Source organism: Benincasa hispida, chromosome 12, assembly GCF_009727055.1.
Source record: "Benincasa hispida cultivar B227 chromosome 12, ASM972705v1, whole genome shotgun sequence".
Taxonomy (NCBI): Eukaryota; Viridiplantae; Streptophyta; class Magnoliopsida; order Cucurbitales; family Cucurbitaceae; genus Benincasa; species Benincasa hispida.
The window spans coordinates 37,724,151-37,740,422 of NC_052360.1; the positions used below are offsets into that span (position 1 = coordinate 37,724,151).

General features: G+C 34.8%; 1 long non-coding RNA gene across 1 annotated transcript; it reads left to right on the forward strand.

Annotated features, from left to right (window-relative positions):
• The first annotated feature begins 5,263 nt into the window (after window positions 1–5,263).
• LOC120068387 lies at window positions 5,264–7,795 on the forward strand. Its single transcript, XR_005479186.1, has 4 exons — window positions 5,264–5,762; window positions 6,052–6,160; window positions 6,263–6,386; window positions 7,180–7,795. It is a non-coding gene; the product is annotated as an uncharacterized LOC120068387 (long non-coding RNA).
• The last annotated feature ends 8,477 nt before the right edge of the window (window positions 7,796–16,272 follow it).

A 16,272-nucleotide genomic window follows, 5' to 3' on the forward strand; every position in this document is an offset into this window, starting at 1 on the left:
TTTAATGCCGGTTTTAAACCGACATTAAAGGGCTTTAATGTCGGTTGGCAATCGACATTAAAGATAGTGTTATTAAAGCCCTTTAATGTTGGTTGCCTTTAATGTCGGTTTTAAACCGACATTAAAGGGCTTCAATAACACCAGTAACACAGCCTTCAATGTCGGTTGCAACCGACATTAAAGGTCTTTAGTGATTAAAGCTTGTCGGTTGCAACTGACATTAAAGCCTTTTTTTGTTTTTTATTCTTAACCGACATTGAAGCCCGAATCTGTCCGTTTTTTAAAGTTCCCTTGCCAAATCCATTTTTTCGGTAAAAAAAGTATAACATGACACATCATCATTAAACACTATGGCTATGACATTATTCATGTATAGATTGTAAATCTATTACATTTAATCTACAAATTATGCTATAGAATTATAATTTAAAAGGCGTACAATAATTCAAACCTTGAAAACAAAAATTACAAGTAGTACAAAGATTATGATTTTATAAGGGCAACAGAATCTTCCGTGTAAGGGCAACACAATTTTATTTGTCTACAAATTTTGGAGGGTTTGAGAGATTAAGAGATGTAATATACGTTGTTGAGATGGACTTCATTATCAGGATTCTTCTTCAACTCATCCAACAACTACAAAAGAATTGGAAAGATTTAGAATTTAACTTCAACTTAACAAGTAATGTGCCTGAGATTAAGAATTTAACCTCAGGTAGACTCTGATCCAAGGAAAAAAAATTAATATTATAACCATAACCACATTTATATAATCATATGAAAGACCAAATGTTAATGAAACTTCAATCTGTCACGCACATTGAAACGTGCTATAATGTGATCAGAATACAATCAAGATAACTAGCTTTTGTCAGATTGCAAAAGTAATCTCCATTCAACAGAATGAATGCATAATCTGATCATATGAAACAGGTTTAGCCAAGTAAATATACTTTATCCGGTGTCATGCCAAGCTCTCTCTTGAACACTTCACACACTTGATTGTACGGGGATACTAGGCATAAAACTAACCTACAAGAACATAAGGACTAGTTTTCAGTATGAAATCCAAAGCAACAGAAGTTTTTGGATCAATATTAAACTGCATACCTTGAAACAGGAGGACAATAATGGTGTCAAAGACTATCAATTTCCCAAAGTGAACTTCCTGTACCAATAATTCTTGTTAACAAGGATCAATCACCAAATATTAAACTACCACACAATAAACATAAAGTGGCCACCAGTAGGATTAACTCAAAAAGGCATGATTTAAATTGAGCACACATGGATTATTGTGGAACAAACAACCACGACACGTAGCTAACTGTATTTTCAGCCATGAAATTTAACGAGACTTATGAATTAAAACATCTTGTGTAAACCATTGGAAAGTAAGTCAAGAAAGTAATTTTGACAAGTGATGGTGATATTAACAGTTCACCACAGGAATACTAATTAATCCACATGTCCTTGTCCCCTTCCCTCCAACAGAGAAAAAATCCAATTGGAAGGCACGGAATAAATTATCAAACGCATGATGATAAGAATATAATCCAAGAAATTAAAGGGAAAAAATCACCAATTTACAAAGTCAAAAGGAAAAAAGAAAAAAGAAAAAGAAAAAGAAACACTTATTCAAGGCGCTAGATTTAATAGGATCAGTTTCCTCTAGGTCCAAGAAATTAAAGGGAAAAACCACCAATTTACAAAGTCAAAAGGAAAAAAGAAAAAAAGAAAAAGACAACACTTACTCAAGGCATTAGATTTAATAGGATCAGTTTCCTCTAGGGTTGGCAACTGGGCCGGGCGGGGCGAGCGAGAGGGGACTTTATGTGCGAGAGCGAGAGTAGAGGTATGAGCGAGAGCGAGAGTAGCGAAAGTGGAGGGATGAGCGAAAGCGAAAGGGATGCACTGCAGAGACTATTAGCGAGAGCGAGAGTGGATGGACTTTATGAGCGAGAGTGGGGGATTTGGGCGAGAGCCGAGAGGGGAGGGATTTGACCTTTATGAGTGAGAGCGAGAGGGATTTGGGCGGAGATATATATCTAAATATATAAATAATATTTATGAAAACAATAGAAGTTGTTGCATAGGTTATAGAATCTATCTATAACAATTAGATTAAAAACAGTGCTACCTTCAATCATAACCAATATATTATGATTTCTTTCTTCCGAGGGAGCATTAGCTCGACATCAGATTTCATTCTCCGAAGTTAGAAATAGTCTCAGTATTCCATGCAATTTTGCTACCATCTGCAGGATTGGAATATCTAAATATGGCACACTTATGTAACAAATGGTGCTGGAAAAAAATGTCAAAAGAATTACCAACCTGAGCCTTTCTATTCTCTTGTGTTCCTTCTTTTTCTTCAGCTTGACACTTTCTAGAGAGACATGAACTAACAACAAATCAAACATCAATAAAGTCTTTCTCCAAATCTCTAATGCTCTAGTATTCCTCTCTCCCCTAAGAAGTACAGATGAATGACGAAACAAAAAATGTATCACATTACCAGAACTCTTAGAACTTTGTGGTTTTTTTAGTTGGTTTATATTCAGAAACACTAAAATGTAGCCAAATAGTATTACCTCAGAAACAGATTCAAATCCTTCATATTATCTCAGAAATAGATTCAAATCCTTCATATTCAAATCCTTCATTACGACTAATGACAATCTGCAAGGAAAAAGCTCAAACCTAGACTAAAATTGACGTGAAAAAGATCTAAAAAAGGGGGAATGAAATTGCAGATTGAATTACCTCAGAAACATATTCAAATCCTTCATATCTCTACCGATCTCTATGTTCTTTCTTCAATTTATTTTTTCAATCATCATTGGAATCTTCTCAAAGCATCGATTATGACTCTCGCCGCTTATTTATCAATGGCATCGGGAGTACGAAAAGATGCAAAATCGATTTCAAATCGGTACTATATGGACCAGCATTGCCGACCTATCTATGGGTTCTGCCATTTCTCGTTGGTTCCATATATCTCTTACTTCTCTACCTTAGAAACAGATTCATCGAGTAGGTGTTTGAGGGAGTGATGATCCAAGAGATTGGCTTTTTTGAAATTTTTCGTCGCCATTTTTGATAGCTTTCGGTTTTAGTTCTCTTCGCCATCTACGAAGGTTTGGTTTGAAATCTGAGAGAGAAAGGAGAGAAACAAAATGTAACCTAATATAATTTTCATAAGAACAAAATGGGGGGGGGGGGGGGGGGGGGGGGGGGGCTAGAGAGAAGGTGACTGATGGGGAAAATAGGATTAGAAAAGGGATAGATAAGGATAGATAGGGATAGAGCAGGAAATGAAAAAAAATGGGGGGGGGGGGGGGGGGAATGGGTTTTTGTTTTTTTTTTCTAAGGGAAAAAAAAAAAGAAAACCGGATCTTTAATGTCGGTTTTAAACCGACATTAAATGTATACCTACAATGTCGGTTTAAAACTGACATTAAAGATCCGCTTTTTAAAAAAAAAACAAAACCAACATTATACATCTGGTTTCACTTTTTCCAACCGACATTAAAGCCTAAAATTCTTGTAATGGTTGAATATAGGGACCATAATGCTTGGTGCTGCTAAGGTAGCGAAGGAGTCGTTTTACAGCAGCCCAGTGGTTATCAGTAGGACATTTTAGAAACTAACTGAGTTGATTTACCATGAAGGTGACATCCGACCGAGTGTTGGTAAGATATTGAAGGGCCCCGATGGTACTTCTATACAAGAAGAGATCGGTAAGAGGAGTGCCACTGTTAAGAGATAATTGTTTGTTCATTACGCTTAGTGAAGGGGCAGCCTTGAGATCCGACATGTTAAGCTTGTGTAGAAGGACTTCAACATATTTTTCTTGGCTAAGTAGTATCCTTTGTACTAGATAGTTAATCTGTACACCAAGGAAATAGTGAAGAGGACCAAGGTCCTTAAGTGCAAACTGATTATCTAGCATAGTGACCAGCCAGTGTATGAAAGCAACATCATTTCCAGTCAAAATCACATCATCCACATACACTAACAGTAATATGACAGTTGATCCTTGTTTGAAAATAAAGAGGGAAGTATCTGACCTTCCGTTTTAGAAGCCCCAAGACAGAAGCTCTTCTTTAAGAGTGTTGTTCTCAGCCTTAGGGGCTTGTTTGAGGCCATAAATGGCTCTATTCAGTTTGCACACATGTTGAGGGTATTGAGGGTCAACATACCCGGGTGGTTGGCTCATGTATACGTCCTCTTGTAGCTTGCCATTCGGGAAAGTATTGTTGAAGTCAAGTTGTCCCATTTTCCATCCATAAGCAACAGCAAAAGTAAGCACTACATATAATGGTTGAAGCTTTAACAACTGGACTAAACGTTTCAAAGAAATCCACACCTGGAGTCTGATGGAACCCTAAACTATGCCTTGTAACGTTGGATCATGCCATTAGGATGTCTCTTTATTTTGAAGACCCACTTGGCACCTACAACATTCAAAGATGGAGAGTATGGAACAAGACTCCACGTACCATTTTTCATTAGGGCAACATACTCTTCATCCATTGCACCTTTCCATTGTGGTGTGTTGAGTGCATCATTTACCTGTGTAGGCTCGGTAATGGATCAATCCTTCTTTGACTGAGTATGCAATATTCGAGGTTTGAAAATTCCAGCCTTCCCTCTGGTTATCATAGGGTGAGTGGGGAGGGGAATTGGAGCTGGCGAATGAGTAGTATCAGGTGAGGAGTCAGCTGTGGAGGGCAATGATGTATTAGTTGTATCATGTACAGTAGGGGACAGTGGAGGCATAGAAGGTGATACCAATTTAACGTTTGGAAAACGTAAAGAAATAAAAATAAAATAGTGCAGGGAAGGCATAGGAAGATGAAGAGGCAATCGCACAACGGCTACTTTGATTATCAATATTATTTCCACAAAAATATAGTGATTATTCGACTGACATTCTTTTAATACACCAACCCTAGAATCCAAAGGGCAAAACAATAAATTGAATAAAAGAATAATAGTGTACAGGTGTCATAAAGCCGTAGGTGGCCCTTGGACCAATAATCCATTCACCTAACAGAATCGGTTGATTAGGATCAGGCCAATTCATCTGCTGACTATCCTTCCAGGTAGGCTCACTGCTCCATCTGTCTTGCTGATGTGGACATTTCCTTCCTTGTCCTCAATATAGACGACATTGTAAATGTCAATTCCATGTTTCAGTCTTGTCATCTTCTTAGGACTGGCCTGGAATCCAAACGATCCAACGAACAACCTCATCCAAAACCCTAATTGTTTGGTTGGCCTTTCCGTCATCGAGAATCTCGTTACCTTCCATGTCTATTCATTCAGCTCCTTCATCTTCATCAGCTCCTATCATGTCTAATTGCCCTCGGTCTAGAGCAGGGTATTCGAATCTCAAAAAGCCCTCTCTATCACTCGATTGGAGTTATTTGTGGGTGCTGTTGTTAGGAATCGACTCGTTTTGGGGTGCAGATTCCTTATGATGGCACTTATCAATGTTGTTCAGATGAAACTGGGTACTTTGAGCTACGATAGCTCTTAGACATTTGTGGCAGTGGTTCCACTCTTGATCTTGAATCTGTTTGATCTTGTGATTTACATCTTCCTTGCTTTTACACCTTTATCAATTAGACATTCAGTGTTTCCCTGAATATACGAAGATTCTAGATTTCCAAATAATAATAACAATACTTCTCTACATTGCAAATTTTCGTAGATCAAACTTTGCTTCAGAGCTTGAAGTTGCAGTCGCCATGGTTTGTCTTCTATCTTTTTTATTTTCCATTCCGAACAATGTCCTCTTAGTTTTTGAATTATCAATTAATCTTCAATTCTTGTTTTTTTCATTGTTACAGGTAAAGTATTTGAGGGAACCAGACTTTCCCAACCATGTTTTTTTTCCGTACACTTTCTCTTATGGTTCTTGTTTGATTTCTATTCAAAGCTTTACATTTGATTTGTTTATCGCCTATTGGTTTGAACTTTTTTTCTTGTATTTTTTTTATCTCTTCACTTCGAACTGACACCCATTTTTTCTCTTTCCAGACAACAAAAAGCCCAAACTTTTGAGTGTGGAGTAGATAACTTCATTTGATGTTTATTGGTTTGATCATTTTCTATAAATATTCAATGTTCACTGCTTTGATTGTTTTAGGTAGGTCCATTTCTTTCGGTTTTTTACCAGTTGGCTAGTGCTAGGTTTAGTATTGCAATTGTTATGTGGATGCTATTAATTTCCTTTCCATTTGTTTACCAGGTAAATTTTCGCACTACTATATTTCTAAATTGTTATGTGGATGCTATTACTTGGTGTGATTCATTTTCCAGAATGTAGTGCCAATATTGTGTACAAATCTGGAAGGAAACTTGACAAAAGTAAGGTAACAAAAATTTCCTTTCCCGTATTTGACAACATATGGAAACTGAATGTATAAACTATAAACAATAAAACTACTTTTTTTTTACATGCCCAGAAGAAAAGGTTCAAAAAAATTTGTAATTTTATTTGTTCTTCATTTGGTTCACTGCATCATATTATTAATTTTATAATATCCTACAGGACAATAAAATTATAAATAGTTTAGTATTTGAAATTCCTAGACACGAGACTCTTATTTCTTCTATGAATCCTTTGAGTGCATGGATATGAATCTACTTGTATAATTATTTTCCTTTCATTTGGTTTGTTTTATACTTCTAGATGGGGAAGGAATACATACTTGTTGATGTATTATCTAGGTGCATACTCTTGATTAATGACTAACCTAGCTACCATGATATTTGATTTTTGATGTCACTCATTCTAACCCAAGAGAAGACTCAATCAATCCTTTGTTGTTTCATATCTAGTCTCATTAGTGCTCAAGCCAATATACAAGATCTTATTCAAGATCCTTCGAAACATGACAAGATCCTAGAATAATAACGAGTGGAATGATCACAAGTATGACTTTTAAACTAGTAGTTTTAGTGCTTTTGTCTTCTGGTTGAATATTGAACTTGTTTTAGTTAACGGGTGTAAGGTATTTCTACCATTGGGTTCTCTGTTTTCTTTATGGGTTGTTTTCTAGTTCTAAGATGTTGATTTCTTATTCTATTTTTTGTTGCTTACTTTTGTAATTTTAGTTATGCCTTCATGTAAACTCTTATGTTTTTTTTTTTGTGGATCGTCAGGTGAATTTTATGGAGGAGGAGCTTCTTAAGCCTATGGACTACCAGTATCACATTTGTAATATGTTTGTTATTGCTCATATTGATCATGGTAAGATGTTTATCTTTAAATTGTATTCGTTTATGAGTTGGCTTCTTGATTGATTTTTGTTATGTTCATCATGTATATTATGTCCATCATGATTTTTGTTATTGAAAAGAATTGATTTCTTTCAGCTTGAAGTAATTCTTACTTAATTTAGTTTACTAAGTTTGCTTAATTTAGTTCTATGTGTTTACAAGTGTTAATGTTAAGTTTCATTACTTTTGAGAGATGTTGGGATTGTTTTAATCTTGAGTTGGAGATTTTGAAACTTGTAAAAGGAGTATTTAGTGGGCATTCATTTAGTTTGCATTTTGTGTACCACTTCATCTCTCAGTTTTTATGTACGAACAATTTGGTCAATTTTATATAATCCGTATGATAATTACACGAGTTTTCTTCTAATTTCTTTGTTACAGCCTCTTTGATAAGGTTTTTAATTAAATTTAGTTTTTTATTCAATATTCACTCTCTAGTTGAAAGAATATTTTTTTTTTATTTGCAATTTTTTATTCAATATCCAGTCGGTGATGTCTTCAAGAAACTCTCAAATCAAACTTGAATAGTGTTGGGTTTTATGTTCTAAAAATTCGCAGTTTGTAAAATGATAAACATTTTCTATTATCAATATACTTATTATTGATCTCATAAATTGTATGAAGGTCTAAATCCAATAAACTAAGACCCATGACTATTATATGAGTACTTGAACTTTATGTGGAGACATAAGAGTAGATCGGGTTCGAGTAAATAGTCAAAATGATCTATGGTATATGAATGAGGTTGGGTACCTTATTCTAGTAACACCATTGGATGCGGCCTACTCTGTAATTGTTACAGAAAGTTGTAAAGTACTACATACGATGTGATCCTAATTTGTACATGTTATGACATAAGGAGTGGGGCCGTCCTATGCAATGAGTTTGCATAAGATCAGGACCAAGAAATAAGTCACTCTTACTTTATAACGTTGTTTACTGTTTAAGACTGACTATTTCATCTAGATGACCTAGGTAACTCGATCTTAATCCTGAGCTAACTATGAACTCCTATTTATTCAGGATTGCCCTTAGATTTGTATAATTGAGGGTTGGCTCAACAGCGCCAGCTCAATAAGACTCTTATTTCAAGGGTAAGATCAGATAGATAGCTGGGGACATAGAGTGCAAGACAGAATTCACGCCTACCCGATTTAGGGATAGGAGAAAGGTTGTTCTCTCAAGTACTGAATCCAGATCTTAAATAAGGGCCCCATCCTCTCACTGGACTGAGAGAGTTTGGTTTGGTGATTGGATCACAACCCAGTTGTTCATTAGAGGATCAGTAGGGACTTGAGGAATAAGACGTAATCTCGGGGGTAAAACAAATATTTGACCCAGCCGTTATTACGAATAACTTGTGAAGGGTCAACTTGCTGATTATGGTTAAATCATATAGACATAATATATCTACAGTGAAGGGAGTGCAACTATGGGCTTTAGTGGAATGACCCATTAGTTAACGAATGGGGATTGATTTGGTTTAATGAGTTTAGCTAATTAATCTCGGATCGTTGGAGCCCATGATCTGTAGGTCCGCGAGGTCCTCCTACTAACTCGTAACGGACTAACTCTAGAATAGCGTGATAAGTTAATTTGAAATATTCAAATTAGAATTAAGGGAATTAGTGATTATATGAGATATAATCATGTTTAATTTTAGAATTAAACGGAATAGAAGAATTTATATATTTAAATATGATTTAAATATATAAAGATGGATATGTGTTAAAATTAATTTAATATTTGATATTAAATTAATTAAGTTTTATTTAATAATTAATTTATGAAATTAATTCTTTTTTCATTTTTAAAATCAAATAGATTTTTTAAATCAGAATTTGATTTTTAGATAAAATTGAAAAAGGAAAAGAAAACCAAAAATACAAAATGGAAAAATGGGTTTTTCCATTATCCATCTTTGAAGTAGCTCACACATGAAGCAACCATTTGTCTTGTCTTCTCCAAGCATGAGCTGCAACTCATGCAACTCTTCTCTTTACATGTTGATCTGCAATATAATGAAGAGATTGGAGTGAAAATCAGGCATGCAATCTACAGAATTTTGAGAGAAAATTCGGTTTGAAGAAAGATTCTTCAACAAAGGTTGCTGCAGTGAGCTTTTCTCCTTCATCCTTTGATTCAAGCTTGTTTTGAGTCCCACAACTCAATCTAGAGTATCAAGAGAATAGTGGGAAAGATCTTGAGGTGGTCTACAACAAGATATGGAGAAGATTGCAGCTAGAGAAGAAGCTTTGAAGAAGTTCTACGAGTGGTATGTCTTGAAACCCATTTTGTCTGCAAAAGCATGCTTTATATTATGCCAAAATTAGTGAATTTGAATGTTTAGATGATCCTTGTGCTTCCGCTGCTATTGATACAATCCTACAAATAGAATGGGTACTCTTAAAGCTTCACCACATGAACTACTCTTCCTAGGTAAATTTTATGTTTTTTGAGTTGATTACTTGTCTTTTTCCTTTTATATTAAAATTTAGTTCAAGTTTGTATATTTTTTAGTGTTGGCTTCTTAAATTGGAAGTTGGCTCAGATTTGAATTTCTTGTCCTACCTCTTATTGCATATTTCTATCTATTAATATATTGTTTTTATGGTAAATTTGTCGATTATCAATGAACCACACATTTTTCGATTGTTTTAAGAGTCAAAGTGATAATTATGCACTTTTTATGTAGTTTTGATATTTAATTGATACTTAAAACACTTTTCAAATGGTTCTGAGAGTCAAACTGATGCTAATTCAATTTTTATGTAGGTAGATGAAATGATATCTTTACACACGAAAATATCAAAGGTGGAAGCTCAATTCCATGATGCTATAATCCTCAACACTTGATGAATTTTGTATTTTGTGAATATTGTATAGTTGCAATGATGTACTTCTTCTATTATTGGATAATTTCTTTAGTTTCTAATGTAAATTGATTACTAAATTTCAATAATGAAAGGAAGTCATTGTATTTAATGCGTAGATTATGAATTATTTCATGTGTCTATTTAGCTAACAACAAATGCCTGTAATATAATGGCCATAATTCCAATGTTGCTTGTTATTGCATAAGACTAAAGCTATATATATGATATAATAATCTTAAAAAAAGGTTATCATATATCAAAGAAAGCATTAAGAAAAGGCTATTATATAGTAAAGATAGCATTGAGAGCAAGCTATTATATGTTCAAGATAGCTTTAATGACTAATGCTATTGAATGTTTTCATCGCCATGTATACATGCTATATCTTCATACTCTACTATAGAATCCATTATAGCTCTATGAAAAGGCTATAAAAAGTCTCAGACTTTTAATAACATGGCTTATCAGGATCTTCGAAAAATGCTATAAAAGGTTTTTTATAGCCTTTTTCATTAGCTATCATAACCATTATTTCTTGTAGTCTTCACTTGTTTATGAGCTATATTTCATCTGATTACATTCTATCTCTGACGAGTACATGTCCGAGGTGAGGTGGTGTGTTAACCTTGAGGAGCAACTGACTTCTTGCAATTTAACAACGAGGTCACATTGTTTTTGCTTTTAAGGCCGTGAATTTGTTGCGTGTTTGTGCTTTTGAAGATGATTATGAGAATGGTCTATCTCTTGGTGTGAAGATAAGGGTATGCGTCGGACAAACAATGAATTAATGTTCAAGAACACTTTTCCAATTGCATACAAGTTTTCTTAAGCTAGACACAAGTATAAATCTAACTGAAGTATCCTAGTAAGCCCAAGGTCGAACACAAGGAATCTAGTGTAGTCTAATGCAAGATGGTCTAATGACCTGTTTGCAATGATTTACTAATTAAATGTATGTGTTGGTTATATACACTAAACTAAGCATGCTTGCAAGAGGAAATAGGAGTTCAGATAATGAGAAAGAGGATACATGGATGAATGGATCATGTGTTACATAGTATGCATTGATTCCTTAGTTATAACAACAAACCTATTAAGCACAATGAAAATGAGATGGAGATGGTAAAGATGCCTGCTAGAATCTAAATGTATGTGTGCGATGCGTTTAGAGTTTGTTCTCTAGTTTATGCTCAACATCTCTCGATGTAAATACCACATTTATCTTATCTCTAAGATGCATGCATTAGTCAAAATGAATAGACAAATAACATGAATAACTTTATCTCTAAAATTACTCAACACCTTATCTTGATGAGTTCCACAAATAACTACTCGCTCGAGTAACTAAATGCTTTTACTTCAATCGACTGATCAGGTGGATTCAAGCAATAAAATTTATGCAAATATCAAGCAAGTAAACTTCACACACACAAACAACTTAGTAATTCAACAGATGGAAATGTGGAAATGGTTCAAATGGATATTGAATTAAAAAAATATGTTTTGTTACATAGAATCTCAGTTCAATCAAGTAAGACAGTGAATGAAAATGTTAAGTAAAGGAGAAGAGTCAAACTACAGGGTTCAGTCTTTTGTCCACTTTGGCTCGTTTTTGTGCTTGTTGTTGACAACAACGTAGAAGAAATGAAAGGGATGTCTTTCTCAAGCTTTTCTCTGATAGCACTTCGTTACCAACAGTGGGAAATGGCAATCGTTCCTCCTTTTTCTTTCTTGCAATCGTTAAAGGAGAATTTACAGATTTCTAAGCTCTAAAATCTCTAAGTGTCTAACTCTCTAACTAACTAGTTGTTTCTTCTGTAGGCAACTTCTCTTTATATAGGCAATCAGCTCAGTCACTTGGTAATATGACTGCATTAAATTCCATACCCTGAGTTAGCCGCTTGCAATTCTACCTCGTTTAGACGCCGCCTATCAGTTGCCCATGTTTGCAAGGTTGAGACTTGACATTAATTGCACGAGCCAAATGTATCTACCATGCGTCGAATTAGCTGGATGCATACTTCTTTTGTTGGCTTCTTTTGTAAACTTAGTGAATACTCATGATTCTTGTATTAAAGTAAGTTAGTGATGCAATTTCTACTTAAATGGTACTTTTGCATGACTTTATCACATATATGTAATTCCATGCCTTTTTCCTTTATTATGAATGTGTTTACATTATTTTAATCCTACTTATTCTAACTTTGATAGAACAATAACTTGTATTTCTATAAATTATCACATCCCCAAATTTTGAGTAATGCTTAGCATACTCACATAGCCTCAAGCATTCTCAAAATAATTCCTTAGCATACTCACATAGCCTCCATGCAACTAGCTGCACCTTTCATCATGTCTTTTTAACTTAAGAGTGTCTGAGATTAACATCAAGAAGTGTAAGTTTACTCCCTTATTAAAGAAATATATCCTCAATCTCTTATGCGAAAAGCACATACCTCAAAAGTTCTTTTGCTTTCCAAAATATTCTCATCTTTCAAGTCTAGTAATGCATTAGAAGGTTTTCTCCTTATAAAAACTATTTTTCAATGTTAAGTTCTTATTTCTTAATGACGATCATCCAACTACAAGCAAGTACCCTTCACGTCTATACTCTTATCTAATTGGAGTTAGGATGATTTGTACATTGTGTTGAACTTGGTTATCTACCTTCGTTTTGGCTTGCCCCCACGGGGATCATGCGAACATCCAACTACGAGTAAGTGCCATTTCCAACTAAACTCATATCAGGTTGGGTTTTCCCTTATGCTGACAGTGAGTTTGTTATTATTTTAAAAAATTCTCTCTTCCCTTTCTTTTTTGTTGAAGTGAGTGAAATTATGAAAAGAAAGTAACTTATATATACTAAAGCTGTTAGTTACAAAGGTTGTTCTAAATACTGAAATGTTCAGAACGACAACAACTGCGAAGAGACCAAAAATTTCTCCTAGAGAAAATGCCCACCTTTGACATCTAAGGTTAGGTTACATTAATCTTAATGGAATTGAGAGATTGGTGAAAAGTGGACTTTTAAATAGTTTAGAAGAATACTCTTTACCTATATGTGAGTTATGTCTTGAAGGCAAGATGACGAAACGACCTTTTACTAGAAAAGAATATAGAGCCAAAAAGACCTTTGAGCTTATACATTCAGATCTCTGTGATCCGATGAATGTAAAAGCAAGAAGAGGGTATGAATATTTCATCTCTTTCATGGATGATTATTGAAGATATGGGCATCTTTACCTAATGCAACACAAGTTTGAAACACTTGAAAAGTTCAAGGAATATAAGATTGAGATTGAAAACTTGTTAGGTAAAAGGGTAAAACCACTATGATCTAATCATGGTGGAGAGTATATAGACTTAAGATTCCAGAACTATATGATAGAACATGGAATAATGTCCCAACTCTCAACCCCCGGTACACCTCAGCAGAGTAATGTATTAGAAAGGAGAAATAGAACCCTATTGGACATGGTTTGGTCTATGATGAGTTATGCTCAACTTTCTGATTCGTTTTGGGGATTTATAGTGGAGAATGTTGTTTATATTTTGAACAACGTTCCATACAAAAGTGTTTCTGAAATTCCTTTAGAGTTGTGCAGAGACCGTAAAGGTAATTTACACCACTTCAGGATTTAGGGATGTCCAACCCATGTGCTTGTGATAAATCCCAAAGTATGCTGGAACCTCATCAAGGATTGTAAGAACACACTGGCCTTGCTTCAAGCATCATATATTGACAGGATGCTCATCAGATATTCGATGCATAATTCTAAGAAGGGTTTATTACCTTTCAGGCATGGAATTGTTTTGTCTAAGGAATAGTGTCCTGAGACTCCTCAATAGGTTAAGGAAATAAGACGGGTTTCCTATGCATCGGTCATTGGCAGCCTTATGTATGCAAAGTTATGTACCAGACCTGACATTTGGTATGCAGTAGGGATTGTCAGTAGATATCAATCCAATCCAGGATTAGATCACTGGACAATGGTCAAAACGATCCTAAAGTATCTACGGAGAACGAGGGGCTATATGTTCATGTATGGGGATAATAATTTGATCCTTACATGATAAATTGACTTTGATTTTGAGATGGATAAGGATTCTAGGAAATTCACGTTAGGATCAGTGTTTACTCACAATGGAGGGGCTATAGTATGGCGCAACATTAAGCAAGGTATGGCAGATTCCACCATGGAGACTGAGTATGTAGCTGCTTGTGAAGCTACTAAAGAAGTCGTTTGTCTAAGAAAATTTCTCACAGATTTGGAAGTTCCAAATAAGTCCTTACTCATCACACTTTATTGTGATAACAGTGGTGCTTTGGCAAACTCCAAGGAGTCCCGTAGCCATAAATGTGGAAAGCATATAGAGCGCAAGTATCATCTTATTAGAGAAATTGTGCAATAGAGAGATGTGATCGTCACAAACATTACCTACAGCACAATATTGCTAATTCATTCACACAATGAAAATAAGATCAAACTTCTTTCTTCTTCAATGTGATCACAAATAAGTTTTATTATATATTTGAATGGAATAAACTCCTCCTCCTCGATGAGTTTTAGATGCTTTTGGACTTCAGTAATACGAACACCTAGAAAATTTGACAACGCTCTCTTTGTTGTGAGCTTTGGGTTAAAGCAGTAAACTCTTTCTCCAATTTTTCCTCTAAGACCCAACATCGTATGGTTTTCCTCAACAGTAGGTATCATATCCATACCTTGGAATGTGAAGGATCTATAAGCAGGATTCCAACAATCAACTAAAGCCTTGATAGCAAAACGATTGACTGGAATATACATCAGCTCTGCTATATTCCTATACTTGCGTGAGAAATTGTGTTTTTGCTTGGGCATTAAACTCTCCCAAATCTCTTTCAAGTTTCCTAATTCACAAGGAATAATATGAATCTGACAAGAATTTGGTAACCTAGTGGACGGTTGACTATCTCCATGTCGTTGTTGCATTTGTTCGGCTCATTGGGATACTGTTCTTGATTCTTCATGTTGAGTCAAGGGTGTCCGTATGGATGCGCTAGGAATATTGGTATTCATCCCATTTCCTTTTTTAAAGAAATAAAAAAAAATGAAAAACAAAGAAAAGTAAGGGAAAGAGAGAGGAAAAAAAAAGAAATAAAACTCTAAGAAATAAAATGAACTCGTAGAATCACACTCTTCCCTTTTCATAGAAAACCCTTTTCTGAATAATTTCTCCTTTGAACTATAAACAAGGCTAATGAAAGATGCAGTGAGGGTATAACTCTAATCCAAAAAGGATAAAAGGTCCCCAAATTAAATTGAATGTTAAGAATTAACAAATGAACTCACTTGAGTGAGAAGCTTACGTGTGCCTGCTTAGGAGTAATTAAATCCTCTCGAAGGTTGATGTTACTCTGTTCTCAATTATACTCCTAAAAGGTAAAGCTCGGGACATAGAGCTAAAATTGTGTGGTTTGACTCTCTAAACACTCCATTGGAATCCCAAGCAGTCGCAATGTCATCGCGACGCGGAGCGACCGATGTCCTTCAATAAGGGTCTCTTTAAAGGTGAGAGGTTTAGAGTCACCATCAATCTGGGGTGTGATTGGTCACTCTTTTAAAATAAAAACAGTATGCAAAACCAAATTTAAGGTTCTGGAGTGGGTTGAATGTAGGGAAGGTGTTAGCACCCCTACAACACCTGTTTCGAAAACAGTTACCACATTCTATTTTAAAATTTTATCCTATTATTCTTTGGTCATAAAAATAAAATGTTTTCAAATTTTGCTTTTGAATGTCCCAATGATATTAATTCACACTTTGTAGGAAAATATGTACTAATAATTATGAGTGGCTTGAGACATTCAGAAGATCTTGGAACTTACCTTGAATTTTACAACAATTTTCTCACTCAAGAAAATTAGAAAATCAATATTTTCCAATATTTCCATCATCGAATTTTTAAGGAAAATTTCATGTATGTCTAAGATGATTATCCCAAAAAGAGAACACTACTAGATTCCCTAAAACAAATGTTCATTTATAACAAATCAGTTTCAGAGATTTTCATATATTTTTGGAACTTCGATAAAGTCCAAAAAGAGAACACTACTTTT